This window comes from Acipenser ruthenus, chromosome 4, assembly GCF_902713425.1.
Source record: "Acipenser ruthenus chromosome 4, fAciRut3.2 maternal haplotype, whole genome shotgun sequence".
Lineage (NCBI taxonomy): Eukaryota > Metazoa > Chordata > Actinopteri > Acipenseriformes > Acipenseridae > Acipenser > Acipenser ruthenus.
The window spans coordinates 99182207-99197897 of NC_081192.1; the positions used below are offsets into that span (position 1 = coordinate 99182207).

Sequence of the window (15691 nt, forward strand, 5' to 3'; positions counted from 1 at the left end):
CCCTACTATAGTAAAAGTGAAATACATTGTTTTACTGCATTGTGTTCAGTGGTGTAGTCAAAACAGAACTCACATAATAGGCAAGCTAAGTCACATAACTCACATCTCCCGCACAACTCTGATTCAGTCTGTCATCCTTTTAATGCAATGAAAAGAGCATTAGGAACATATATTACAAACTACTTATTTAAGACAGCTAAAAACAAAGATGATAGCAACAGTGCATCGACTACAACTGGACACAAACACAAACGAAACCACTGACACACAGAGGTGTAAATAAAGTAAAGAGCTCTGAGATGTAGAAAGATGGCGAAAGACACTTTATGGTAATACTTGTAGAAATGTGGTAAATGCATTACCTGTTATATGTGTTACTAGAAGTTGAGTATACAAATATAATGTGAATTCGTAAAATATTTCTTGTTTAAGAAAATCACTATTTGAGTGCAGCTCTGGTGCCTTCAGATTCAGGACTGCACCACTGATTCTACTGGGCCTTCCTACCCCGTTGCCTAAGATGCCACCATTGTTTTTGTTTGATATTAATCTTCACAGTAAAACATGTGCAAACTTGAACATTTTTTTAACAAGATTTGAATATGGGTTACAGTATCTGTCAGATGTGCACAGAAGATGCAATGGATGGGAGAGGGTCTAGACTCTTGCCTACGGCAACAACATTCAGACTGGTCGGAAGTCTTCGGTTACCAATTGGATAATTATAATATATTAGAGTGTCTAGATAAAATTGAAGTCAGGGTGGTCTGGTTATAATTGGGGAAGGGTGATTTTATTTTCTCCTGTACACCGTGCCAGTCTTATAGAAAACAAGTGGTGAAATTGGATTAAAAGCCTTTATCGTACATGTGTCAAAGTAACAATCCTGTGACAAGCATAATTTCCTGTCAAATGTATTCTGTTCATCTTGCATTTAAACTCATTTCATGCTTGCATGCAATAAATAATGAGAGTAAAACTCTATGCACATGTTAATTTCCATTCAGTTGTTGCTCTAATGTAAACTTCTTGTTTGAGGACTAATTTTCTCGTAAAAAAATAATAAATCAATGAATTGAGAACCTCTAAATGTCCCTTCGGCAGTTACATAATATATTGTAATGTTACCTGTGATCAGTTTAGTGATGTACTGTATTGTGGTATTGTGGTTTAAAGACCTCTCGTTTTACTGAACTGTATTCATATAGCTGTGTATATAACAGTGCTGTTATTTTTAATTTATGGCTTTCTTTTTATATTAAAGATGTATAGCACTGAAAATAACCTGTGATTATACTCTGAATGTGTAGTCCTGGGAGCTTCAAGCAGGTCCCTGTTAAGAATGGGTGCTGCTCTCTTCTACTCTATGTAAAAGATCCTCCTTTTGATGTTTGAGTCAGATGAATAAGTGTTTTATGGTTTTCCTTATTATTTAAACATGTATCTATTGGAAGTACAGTATACTGGATACATCAACTGAGATTACTTTAGAGGGACATTATGTTGCCATTATAATGACGAAACTTGACCAAAGTAGTAGTTTGATTATCCAGATATCTAACTACCCACACATCTGCACTCAAACAAGTGCATTAAAGAATTGCCAGATACTCTCCTGACCTACCCAATGGTACAAGTAATCTGGTAAACAATGATACGCCTTGGTAGAAAACTGGAAGCTAGGCTGGGCCGCCATTATGTATAAGATGGCAGTGTAACACATGCCCTCACACTGGCACCGCTTCCTCGGGGTATTTATTCCTGCTGTCCTAATTGTAATAAATTACCCTTTATTCTCATTGCATTTGCAGCATGATGCCCTAATGATCCGTTTCACCAGGTTTTAAAAAACGCCCATGCTCATGGTAATTATAAATATAATGGGCAAATGTTCAAACCGTCACAACTGACATGGGTGAACATGTACAAAGCTAAAAATGGTAGGGAGATAAATAATTTCACACACACAAAAAAAAATGAACCCCTTTGATGTATCAGTTCAGATTGTTATTTATTTGAGGTTCATAATAATTTCCAGCGATTGTTGTCACCCTGCGCTTCAATGATCGGCTGCACAGGTAGTCATATGTTCTACAAAACAATGAGCTTACACATTAACTTCTACAATGTATCCTGCCACATCACTATAAATTCTCTTCTTCAGTGAATCAGACTGTGTGGTGGTTTGTGGCTCAGCACATTAACTGTTAGATTTATTTCATTATTGTGTGTTACAGCCCATCCAGTGTATCGTTTACATGTCTTGCTCAGTGCAGACAATGAATACATGCAAGCTTTCATCCAGTTCAGCAATATGTTCTCATACCTCAAATGCAGATGTATAGGAATTTGACAAGGAGAATCTGTGTCTGTGCAATGAACTCTTCTTTTCATACTATTAAATGAGTTTAAATAGATTATAGTCTACTGTAGTTTTATAAGATGATACAGTAAATGATCATTTATAAGGTAATTAATGAAGGTAGATAATTACAGAAAGATTACAGTTGCAGAATTATTTCCCCCTTATGAACAATAATAATAATACTAATAATAATAATAATAATAATAATAATAATAATAATAATAATAATAATAATAATAATAATAATAAACTTTATTTTATATAGCGCCCTTAAAAGCATTCGTCTCAGAGCGCTTAACAAAAAGAAAATTCAACAAGTCATAAAAACACAGAGGCCAAACAAATATACAGAATCGTAAGAAAGCCTCTCTAAAAAAAGTAAGTTTTAAGACTCGATTTAAAAACACTCAAAGTAGCAGAGTCTCTAATCTCTACAGGAAGGGAGTTCCACAATTTTGGGGCATAGCAACTAAATGCCCTGTCGCCCATAGTGTGTAGGCGAGCACGAGGGACACTCAACAATCTAAGATCATGCGAGCGGAGGTTGCGGGTAGGAGTATAAAAAGATAAAAGATCAGATAAATAAAGTGGGGCCAGCCCATGAAGAGCCTTTCAGGTAAGCAGTAGAATTTTAAAATCGACTCGGAACCTAACAGGCAGCCAATGCAAGGCCTCTAAAACAAGAGTAATATGATCTCTGGTGGAAGACCTGGACAGAATTCTGGCTGCAGAGTTCTGGACATATTGAAGTCTGGCAAGGATGCAATTTGAGACACCAGCAAACAGGACATTACAGTAGTCAATCTTGGAAAACACAAACGCATGGACTAGTTTTTCAGCCGCAGATAGCGAAAGCATAGGTCACAGCCTAGCTATGTTTCTGAGGTGAAAAAAAGAAATCTTGACAGTGTTTAGCACATGCGGTTCAAAAGTTAAAAAGGACAGAAGTGTTCAAGTGTTTTAACTTATATAACACATACACAGTGTACATGTACCAAATTGACATTTTTCTTAAGGGTTAAAGACAAACAGGTATAATACAATCCAAGACATTTAAATTAATTTAGATACTGATAAGATACAGATTTGTAAGAATTGCATTATTTAAGACACTTCTACCAATATTTTTCATTTACTTCATTGCTGAACATTCACGCTTACTGTGTTTGTCAGATAATTAACCAGTGAAAATAAAAGCTTGCCCAACTAAATAAATATAAATAAACACTTAAATAGACACGTTAGGAGCAATTGTATGACTGCTATTTTGATAGGGGTACCTCCCACAGGGAAAAAAAAGTGTTAATGATTGTTATCTGTGCTTATTGATTGTATATTTTAGTTCTAGTGAGGCATGGGGCAAAGACAAAGTTTCATTTCATTTGAATGCTTTTAAAATCACTGATTTGAAGTTGATCTATTTTTTTTTTAAAGTTCCATAATTATTTGTCAGTTTGTCTGTTACCAGCCTTTGTTGTTTAACTGAGTTTCAATAGACCTATTCAAAAAACTAACTTCCGCAAAAACACAGGAAGCTGAAGGAGAGGCCAGGGGCAGCTAGTCATCCGAACACTTGCTCGCAGGCTGGACTGAAAACTCAATGCATTATATCAAAATAAATTTGGTTTAGCTCCATTGAAGTACACAACAAACTAAAGGTAAGTGGTTTGAGTCAATTTTTTTTAATGCCGAAAATGGTAGCTGTAAGATATTTTAAAATGCATTTTGGAGACGGAATAAGATTTTTAATTGAACTAATATCTGGTATTTGTATCTCTTTCTATTTAATTTGTAAGAAATTAAGTGTTTTAAGTAGTTTATCTTTAAATGTGGTTTGTATAGGTGTACACATTTAAAGGTAAAAAAATAAGGTGTACAGGTGTAGGTGGGACTCATAATTGTTAAATGTAATTACATGCAGTTGTTTTTGTCTGGGGTTGTTTTTAGTAAAAAAATAAAAATACAGAATATAATAATTGATTTCTAGAATCATTCACATAAGTCATAATTCCAAAGTCTACCTATTAGTGGATTAGCACATTATAAGTTGCAGTTTTTGGTTGCTAAATGGAGCACATGAGTGCAATATCTTTTGGATACTGAGTCAGAGTAATTGAGATTCAGTTCTGGTTGGCAGATTCAAATATCCAGGCTTGGTTGGTCTTGGTTCTGATTTTGTTATGGGATTCATTCATTGTTGTTACCATTAATCCATTGTTATTCATTTATACTACTACAGCAGTACAGTACAGACATACAGGTTGAAGAGCATGCTGCCTGGGAGAAAACCCTTGAGCCTATTGAAAGTATAGGGACAGCCAATGAGAATCAAGGAAAGAAGGAAGCATGGGTTTTGCATGAGGCAGCAATAATTTGCTGTAACTTGCAATATTTAACAGTAAACAACATTTTAACATCCATGGGAGGGGAACTTGTTCTTATACATCTGGTGTGGCTGCCTTTTCTTCTGCTAATATCTTGTATAATATTTGAAACACAGACCTCATAATTTAAATGTTTTGGAAACTCCTTGAGCTAATTCTAATGGTAGCATTCACTTTGACTTGTGACATGCAATGCTTTGAGATATTGGCTCCATTCAGGGTGGAATTGAAGCTTATGCACAGTACAGGACAGAGAGAGGGAACATCAGCTTTATGTATGGTTTTATGTATGCTTCCTAGCTTTGAAGAGACCCCTATTAAGAAATAGTGTTGGTCTATTGTATGTGGAAACAGGATCAAGTGCTTTATTTAATGATTACTTTACAAGGACATTCTGTTGGCATTATAATGATGTCAAAGTTTTGTTTGGTTCTACTGTATGTCCTAAAACATCACTGTAATTTACCTCCTACTGTATGTATTTCAACTGTCAGTCCAGGGAATTGGAGTTAACCATTTCACAGAGTGCACAGTATTGTGTTACATGTTGATTTGATTTGTTTTATATCTATTAATGTGGTGGCTAATTAAAAGTGTAGGCGGTCATTTCAAACCCAGAATCTGTTGCCTTCCTACTCAAACCACTTGACCATAATGTTTTTCTTGTTTTGTTTTGTTTAGCTAGATATTTAATTACTCACACATCTGCGCTTAACCAAGTGCATTACAGAATTGCCTGGTACTATCCTGGCCTACCTAATGATGCAACGTATCTGGTGAGCAAGGATATGCCTTGGTAAAAATGGGAAGCTACGGTGGGCCAACATTACGAGATAAGATGGCAACATATTGTAGTAATTATGACTCATGAGCAGAAGTACAACTACTAAGGGAAAATGGTTGCCTTATTTAACATGTTGATCATTGATTCCATTGGGAATGAATACAATGAACTGCAAATGATTAATTCATTATGTACAGTCACAGGATTGTTACCTGCTTTAATACAGCAATGTATTGTACATCAGATGATAGGATGATATATTTCCTGCACTTTCAAATAAATATATTTATCAGTAATTTTTACCAATAAAGCTATTTATTTTCATTTTTACCAGTAAAGCTATTTAAATCATTTTGGGATGTTTGGGGTGTTTGTGGGGGGGGGGGGGGGGGGGTCATATAATATATAAGGCCTCTAATAGTTTTGAGTTTGCTATGGAACTACTCCAAGACCACTGTCCATATTTTATTTTGGGTCTAAAGATTTTGTACATAACTGTATTTTGAATTGGTAAAAATGTCAATAAATTCCTTCTCCATGGCCATTATAGAAAGCATTGTAACATATCATCAGGTTAGAACCTATTAGTGCTAAGTGAAATCTAGAAAATTCACTTCATGATGCATCATTAAAATGCCAGTTTATTGGTCTATTCAATTACATCGGTTGATTCATTCTATTACATTAACTTAATAAAAACCTAAGCCTGGAGGTGAGGCCTAGCTTGGGAAGTTTACACCTGGATTTGTAGGGCCACTAACCTGTTGGAGTTGTTGGAGCACAATGAGGTGAACTACCCCCATAACAAGTGCTGCCCACATAGAATTTTGTCCTGGGCCCGGACATTCCAGCTGAGCGGAAACATGAATTCCGCATTCATATCACATGCAGTTCTTTTACAGACATTTGCCCCTTGCATTCCAAGAATGTGCGGTTGTGTGCGCAAGCTTTTACTTAAACGCAATAGCAATGAAATGTCCTGGGGGTGGAGGAGGGGGCCTGACTTGAAAATTTCTGTGGCTGGCACTACCCAGTGTGGTCCAGTGGTTAAAGAAATGGGCTTGTAACCAGGAGATACCCAGTTCAAATCCCACTTCAGCCGATGACTCATTGTGATAAAGGTGTCTGCTAAAAAAGAAAGAAAAAAAAGGAACAGACCAATGCTGTGCTTGCTGTGGGCCCTCAGACAAGATAAAAGTGATGGCTTGGCCACCAGTCTAAGTTTTCATTCGTAAAATAAAAAGATCTGTATTTTGAGTAAGCTATTGTAGCATGTCAAAATGTGAGATGAAAGGTTGCAAGGTTACCCAAATGGCTTCATCCCTGGGAAAGACTTACTCAAATATATAACACTTTAAAAACATTTCACCTTACAAAATGTAACTCTCAAATTCCATGAGTTCAATAGATTTGGACAGTGCCCCTAAGGGGGGTTGCTTTTCTATTCTCAAACTATGATATCCCAGGAACCAATGGGGCTAGAGAAGAACATATCCCAGAGTCTCTTGTGGAAATTGAAGTTGGATCTTTGTGTAAGCCAGTATGGTGTTACCCTGAATGCTTGCATGCTGAAAAAAATACTCTGCCTTTATGCTATAAACTGAAAAACATCAGCCTATCAATTGATTTGTAAGTTTTTTGTTTAGTTCTGCATGATAATCTAGACACACCCTTGTTTATCTTGTCAGCTTGTGTTCATTTCCTTTCTAGGTTGCTAAGGAGGAGGGCATACATACATATGGTTTTAGCAGAGTTTAAACACACTGACCACAACCTATAAATAAGTGTCATCTTAAAGTAGACACATAAAAAAACACTTCTAAGATGTTCTGTTCACCTGAACAGGACACTATTATCATTTTTTTTTTCATCTTGATTTTCACACTTCAAGTGTGTTGATGTACAAGTATCAAGTATCAAGTTGGTCAAACATGGCCCCGGTCAGCATTCTGAATTATGTGATCACACATTCTAATGAGGTAGCTCTCAGAATTGGGACCTGTTATTGTATTAATTTACGAGTGGCATATATCAGGTTATGATTGGCTGAAGTCTTTCTAGATCATTAATTATCCAATCATGTTGTCTTCATTTGTTTCATTGGACAGTCCAGACATCTTTGTCAGGGATTATCTGGATCACATCAAATCCCTGTTGGTCTGTATGATGCATATCTGAGCTCTTCACACAGTCATGATTTGGCAAGAACACAGCAAAAGGCTAGAATTGAGACTTAGATCACCATGATTCTGAGGGCTGAAAAAAACACACAGCAGAAAATGTACAGTACCAGTAGTAGAAAATCAATGGTCTGTGGGAAATTGTGTTCAAATGCATCAATGATACGATACAGAGGATAGAGTGGTTAATATCTGGGTAGCTGTGCCGTAGAATAGCTGGTTTATGCTATAGGTGTTCTTGACAACCTGTCCTCAGCTTGTATCGGATGGTTGTATCATACGTGTTGACTAACTGAGCTCCAAGTGAAACCTGGAATGGAAGAAACTGTCGTGCAACGGGAGTCTTATTTCCATCCTTGCATGAAAGTGTAATGTTTGTTGGATAAGCCATTGATATTAAACTAATTGCAAGCTAGACTAGACTATTGTGCCAATGTGAATTCAAACCATGCTCACATTAGCCATCCTTTATGAGATGAGCCACTGGAGAAATGCTACATTTTCATGGAATGCCCTGAAGAGACACAGGTAACCACAGCACGTTCCACTCATTCTCTACTCCAGAGGATGGTTCATTCAATCATTAAAAACAGTAATAGGTATTGCACAATGCTGCACTATTACAAGAAGTGATCAGGCAGTCATTAAAAACGGCAATAGGTATTGCACAATGCTTCTTGCACTATTATTACAAAAGGAGACAAGGGATAGAGCAAGGGAAGTCATGTCATTTTAAAATTTAGCATTTTTGAAATTTGTTGTCTCTCTTAAAGGTTACCAAGGTACGATAACTAACTAAATTAATTCAAAATGTAAGGCCACATTTAGGGCCACCACTGCACTGTACTACATCTGATTTGTAATCGCCATAGATTTCAATTATAAAAGGTTTTACCTTTTAGCTAAAAAAAGTTCCCGTGCTGTGTTTTACAGTTCTCTCATTTCTCTATTTTGGAGATATCTGGCTCCTGGTTATTTTCGATTTAGGACCCAGAAATACAATTCCAGCCATTAGTCCTACTTGAAATAACACTGACTTGTTTTTAAAAGGCTGCAGGACTCAAGATTTACCTGCTCACCACAATAGAAGTTCAAATGGTCAAGCCGTGAATGCATCTACTAAACTGTAGAGTGAAATGAAAATGGTGGTAAACACAAATGGAAAAAAGTACGACAGGGCTAGTTTGCACCCAAAATATACAATGTGCAAAAAGGAAGTTACTCTTCCTGCTGCTTTAAATGTTGTTTTGCTGACCAGAAGTGTGCTCCCTATACTTGCAAGCTTCTACTGCTGAGACGAAAGCAGCAGCTGTTTCTGGTTATTGTGGTGGAGGGTTTTTTTTTTTCTGTCCAAGCTTATTCTTAATTTGGACACAGGAATTAAGACAGAAAGGGCTTTCAATAAACAATGATACCTACTGTAACCAATGGTCTGCACCTGTGCATTTAAAATGCAACCTTCAGAACTAGGTTAGGGAATACAGTAAAACTAACACAACATTTTCTTTGCACAGTCCCTATACCCTTTTATGATGTTTGCTATCATACATTGTTTTTCTTATTGCAATTACTCAAATCTATATGTCTATATATGTATGTATTCATTTTGATAAATCTATGCCAGGTTGCTTTGACTATGAGTTCAAGAGCTACTCTTTAGTTCCAGTTGCCTGCTAAGAAAAGGGCTTGTAACCAGGAGGTCCCCGGTTCAAATCCCGGCTCACTCACTGACTCATTGCGTGACCCTGAGCACGTCACTTAACCTCCTTGTGCTCCGTCTTTCGGGTGAGACGTAAAGTGACTCTGCAGCTGATGCATAGTTCACACACCCTAGTCTCTGTAAGTCGCCTTGGATAAAGGCGTCTGCTACATAAACAAATAGTAATAATAATAATATAATGCAGGCTAGTAAACGGTCAGATCTCTTCATATATGGTTTGCTGGAAGGACGCCATCCACCTTGCTATTAGTTCGCAACTGCGATCATATAAAAATAAAAAAGACAAAAAAAACAGTAGAGTTGTTTTTGAATTTTCATTTGCATAAGAGATGTAAGGGGTTGATTTACAGAAGAACATAAGAAAGTTTACAAACGAGAGGAGGCCATTCGGTCCATCTTGAAAGATTTCAGTCAGGGTTTCGATCTGCTCATAGTACAGAGCTCATAGTACAGAGTGCTGACTCACTCCATGTCCATTCTAGTTCTTTTAGACCTCAGTGCTGCATTTGATACTGTGGATCATGCTATTTTAATTGACCGTCTGAAAAGCTGGGTTGGCCTGACAGGAACTGTTCTCAACTGGTTTAAGTCACATCTAACTAACAGACAGTATTTTTTTCTTTAGGGGAGTCTGTATCACATTTACAACTTGTTCAAAATGCAGCAGCGAGGGATCTGACTAGAACGAAAAAACTGGCTCAGATAACTCCTGTGTTGGCCTCATTGCACTGGCTTCCAAAACATTTTACCATTGGGAGGCACTGGACTTTTGTGCCTCCCAATGGTAACATTTTTATTGATTTATCTAAGCCTTTTGATAATGTGCAATTGGCCCTACTCTATCTTCAGTGTTATCAGACTTGCAAACTAGTTTAAATCAGATTCAAAAGTCTTTTTGTGATCTACGTTTATTGCTTAATACCCTTAATGAATTGTTGACTATATCGGTCTCCTCTTATAACCTTCGATTCAGCAATTTGATTACTTTAATTGTCCCTCGTGTTTTTACTGCTGTTGGGCATAACCCATTCCAATATGCAGCTGCTCACGATGGGAATGAGTTACAGTCAAGGCTTAAACTACCTGGTTTTATCTCAGAGGGAGCTTTCTTTTCTAGACTTGAAGCTCGTTTCCCCGTTTCATGTGCTTGTCAGAGCAGATGCTGATTTTATTAGTTTTTTTATTTTATTTTGTATTGCTGTAATGTTTCTAACTGTCTCATTTAAAATGCTGACCTGGCCTCTTGGCCAGGTCAACATTTTAAATGAGAACTTGTTCTCAATGTCTTTACCTGGTTAAATAAAGGTTTGAATTGAATTGAATTGAAATTGAAAAGGAGAGGAGAAAGTGTGTTTTGTTTTAAAGCTGTGGAACTCTTTGCCTTCCTCTATTAGAGATGCTGCTTCGGTCAGCATTTTTAAATCAAGATTAAAGACTCATTTTTATAGATCATCTTTTTTAACCTAATCTAGATATAACATTTCTGTTATCTATTTTTATCTGCTAACTTTGTATTTTATTTGTTATTTTTGCTATTTATTGTTATTATTAATATCATTGTATTTTGTTAATTGTGTATTTATACTGTTCTGTCTTGTTTCTTGATCAATGTACATACTGTCTGTAAAGTGCTTTGAGATACCATGATATGAAAGGTGCTATATAAATAATAAAAAATAAAAAAAATGTGTATATATATATATATATATATATATATATATATATATATATATATATATATATATACACGTGTGTGTGTGTGTGTGTGTGCGTGTGTTTGAGTATCAGATGCTTTTGCATGTGGTTGAATGTGGTTCTGGTGTGCACATGGAATAACTCTGTGAGGCACCCCCAGCTGTGCTGGAGATGCATGCACCAGTCCTATACACGCCTGACAGCTAACTGTTTGTTTTCTGAGCAACTTGTGTTATGCACTAAATTAAGTCTGGTGCAGCAAGGGCTTTAGTGACAAAGTAATCCAAATATTGGCAAGTAATTTTTCATACTGTAGATTTTTTTCATTTGGGATTTTGCTTTTCTTTCATTACAGTGTTCCAGCATATTTATATACCTGTATTTATATTTGTCCCATTTTTCAGATCAAGGTAGTGGCAAGCGAAAGACAATCAATTTTCATTAAAACAAACTTGGATTAAATGAATTTCGTGATACCACAACATTTCTTCATAGTCCCGGCCAAATTTAGAAGCCACTTATTATAAATGACCTTTTATAATAACACATTTACTAAACTCAGATTTCCTGTTGGTGCAGAATATTTTGGAGACCCGCAGGGAAGACAAATTTGAATAAAACGAATAGCATCTGTACTGTATGTTAGTGCCGTTTTGGGACTTTTGATCCATTTATGATGCATTTCTAGTTGCTGTATTGCTCACACATCAATGCCATTTCCATGAAGCAGCACAAAAAGTGCATTAGCTGTGCAGACAAAAGTGGAGGTGTTTTAAATTGTTGGCTAATGCACCACCATGTAAGACAAAGAAAGATGTTGCTGCAGATTTCAACATTCCCACAAACACTTTCTCAACTATTCTGAAAAAACGGGATACAATAATACAGGCCTATGAACTGCAAAACTGTGGGTGCAAGTCAGCATTTCTAATTTGCTCAAAACCCTGATGATGAGGGCACCTTACTTTTGATTAAATGTCTGTGATCAGAAAGGGACATGTAGATTTCAAGTGCTGTTCAATTACAATGCATACTTTTTAAAAGTTCATTTACAACCGTATTTTCAATAAAATGCTTAGTCCTTTTAAATTTATAATACTTTTCATTGTTCTGTAATTTAAATTTGATTTCGGTGTTACTGTAACTTCAATAAAAACTGACAGATTTGTATGCATTTGACTCCTGATAGTAAGAATTGCTGTTAAAACAATTTTTTTTGCTGGTCCCTTTAAATTTGTATTAATGAGAGTTAACTGTACATCGCTTGCTTCCACCCTCTGAACCTGCCCATATTTGTGTCAAAAAGCATATCTCATCATCACAAGACCTCACAAGTGTATCATGCTGTGGCACGATGCCCTGCCCCTGTATGTATTTTGTGTTTCATGTTGTCTGTTATATACATTATTGTAGTGGTGCACAGAGTGTGGGTTATGTAGCACAGTTGATGTAAAATGTATAATTGTATTTAGGCACAGGGATTGCACAATCACTACACGTGCTGATTAAAATTGGTATTTGTATGGGGGCACGGGAAGTGCACAATTAGTCCACATGCAGACTGTGCTGAGATTCAAGTGAATGACTGATTAGCAACCGAGTCTCGGCAGAGCGGTATAAAGGAATGAATGTTTCACGCACACAGCGTTGGTGTGTTCGCAGTGGAGAATGGGAGAGAAAGGAGAGAAATAAATGATAAAATCATAACAATTGCTACGCGTGTTGGGAGTGGAAACAGCATGGTACTTGTTCTGTATCTGTTTATTTGTTTCATTCACTTTTTGTTTGTCTGTCTGTTTGTTTGGCCAATGTACCCCTACAGCCATTTTTGTCACACGTGGTGTTGAAGTGGGATACAGCGCCTTCAAGATGCAGGCCGGGAACAGTACTGCGGGTGAAGTTTATTTTTCTCTCTTTCTTTTTCAAGACGAGTGTTTTTTTTTGTGGAAAAAATAAAATAAATAAATAATAATAAAAAATGTTGCTGGCCAACTATGGGACTGGATAAAAGAAAATCCTGGGCTGGAGATACAGTCCATCCCCATAGTAACCCATGTCCTGTGGCTGTAGGATAGGGACCAATGGGAGGCCTGGCAGCGCGGACACAGCATAACGTCACTGGAGGAGGCTGTGGAGATGGTCCTCGGCTACTTTAAGGTAGATAAGCAGCAGCTCAGGTATCACTGTCTCCAGCGCAAGAGGGAGAAGTCCTGCTGTCTCCAGCGCGAAAGGGAGCAGCCACGCCTACCCCAGCAACTGAAGGGGAGCCGCACCAGTCCCCCGCAACCGCGGGCGAGCCACATCAGTCCCCAGTGATGGAAGGAGACTATGTGCTGCTCTCACCTCCACCGCCAGGGGGCGACTACCCACTGCTCCCACCTTCGCCACCAGGAAACTACCCTCTGCTTCCGCCTTTGCTGACAAGGGGAGACTACCCGCTGCTCCCACCTGCGTTATCAGGAGACTGCCTGCCGCTTCCACCTCCACCGCCATGGGAGGACTACCTGCTGCTCCCACCTCCACCGCCATGGGAGGACTACCTGCTGCTCCCACCTCCACCACCATGGGAGGACTACCTGCCACTCCCACCTCCACCGCCCTGGGAGGACTACTTGTCGCTCCCACCTCCACCTCCTGGGGTTGCCTGTCCCGCACCACCTGGGTCTGCCGAGCCTTCAACGCCTAGGGCTGCTGAGCCTTCAATGCCTAGGGCTGCTGAGCCTGTAACACCTAGGTCTGCCGATCCTTCAAAGCCTAGAGCTGCTGAGCCTTCAACGCCTAGGTCTGCCGAGCCTTCAACGCCTAGGGCTGCCGAGCCTTCAACGCCTAGGGCTGCCGATCCTGCACCGCCTGAGGATGCTTGTTTATCATCGCCTGGGGATGCTTGTTCGTCATTGCCTTGGGAGGCCTATTCATCATCACCTGAGGAGGCATGTTCGCCATAACCTGGGAAGGCTTGTTTGTCACTGCCTGGAGATTTGCTGTGGCTACTGGCAGAATATACCACGCTGCTGCCAGCATTGCCTTTAGCAGCATTTCCGCTACCAGAATGTGCAACCCCGCTGTCAGCTTTGGCACTGCCAACGTTGCCACAGGCAGCCTTTCTGCTGCCAGGACTGCCCCGGCTGAAGGAGCCAGCCTGGGAGCCATTAATGGCTCCGCTGATAGCATTTTCGCTGTTAGCTAGGAGGCTGAAACATTTCCGCTGTCAGCTGGGAAGCAGATAGCATTGCTGCACATGGGTCCCTTAAAACCTCTGTTCCTTGCCCAGGACTATTACCGGGACTTTTCGGATTTTAAAGGGGGGAGGTGGCCTTTGAGGCCATGTGTGCTGCACGCAAGGAGGGAGATATGTGGCAGGGTGCCCCGCCCCTGTGTGTATTTTGTGTTTTATGTTTCATGTTGCCTGTTATAGGTATTATTATAGTGGTGCACAGAGTGTGGGTTATGTAGCACAGGTGATGTAAAATGTATAATTGTATTTAGGCACGGGGATTGCACAATCACTTCACGCGCAGATTAAAATGGGTATTTGTATGGGGACATGGGAAGTGCACAATTAGTCCACGTGCAGTCTGTGCCGAGATTCAAGTGAATGATTGATTAGCAATCGAGTCTCGGCACAGCTGTATAAAGGAATGAATGTTTCATGGGGTTGGTGTGTTCGCAGTGGAGAACGAGAGAGAGAGGAGAGAAATAAATGACAAAATCATAACAATTGCTACGCGTGTTGGGAGTGGAAACAGCACGGTACTTGTTCTGTATCTGTTTGTTTGTTTCGTTCACTGTTTGTTTGTCTGTCTATTTGTTTGGCCAATGTGCTGTTTGTTTAGATGCGCAATTCAAATTAAAACATTATAGCGTGTGGTACTGCAATTTATTTTAAAGAGGCATGAGATCTGATTTCTTTCTTTAATATTAATGTTTTCTTTTTTCTGGCTATGGTTTAATAAGGGAGCCTATAACTGATGTGTGGAAGGCAGAGTCTGATGCTAATTAAGTTGCATAAATACCATGTGTCACAGTTTCCTGTTTTGTACTGCACCCGCATCTAGACGAGTGGAGCAAGTAGAAGTTGCAGCAACCACTTCCTTTGGTTTGGGGTACTATTCTGCCTGCTAGCAGTTACCAATGAGGAACTAACAAGCTTTTCTGAAACAAAGAAACTCTGACAGCAAGTTTATAGACAATAATCTTTAATATTTAACAGATATCTCCTGCAACGACTGTAAACACTACATCAGATCTACCAGCAACAGGAAAAACTGACTCACATTAAAATAGATTCCCATATGTTTTCCATTCACAATAAATGGTTAGACCCCTGGACAGAAACAAAGGTCTAATGGATTTAATCAAATATTTTAAACATAGATAACAAACAAAATCACTGGAAATGTGAACAAATATACAGATCAAAGAATCATGATAAGTTTTCAGTATGAAACTTGACACACTGACTTGACTCCCTGAGCACTAACACAATCCTAGCAGCGTTGACGGATAGACCTGATCAGCCTTTGGATTAACCTTAACCTTAGAAAAAAGAGTTCACTTTGGGAT

At 38.6% G+C, this 15691-nt stretch overlaps 1 protein-coding gene across 1 annotated transcript in view; it reads left to right on the forward strand.

Moving 5' to 3' along the window:
- The first annotated feature begins 3733 nt into the window (after positions 1 to 3733).
- Positions 3734 to 15691, forward strand: part of LOC117400462 (amyloid beta A4 precursor protein-binding family B member 1-interacting protein-like) — a 37267-nt gene continuing 25309 nt past the window's right edge. Inside the window, exon 1 of the mRNA XM_034000481.3 lies at positions 3734 to 4023. The gene's annotated coding sequence lies outside the window, so the exon portion shown is untranslated. The remainder of the gene's footprint in view (positions 4024 to 15691) is intronic.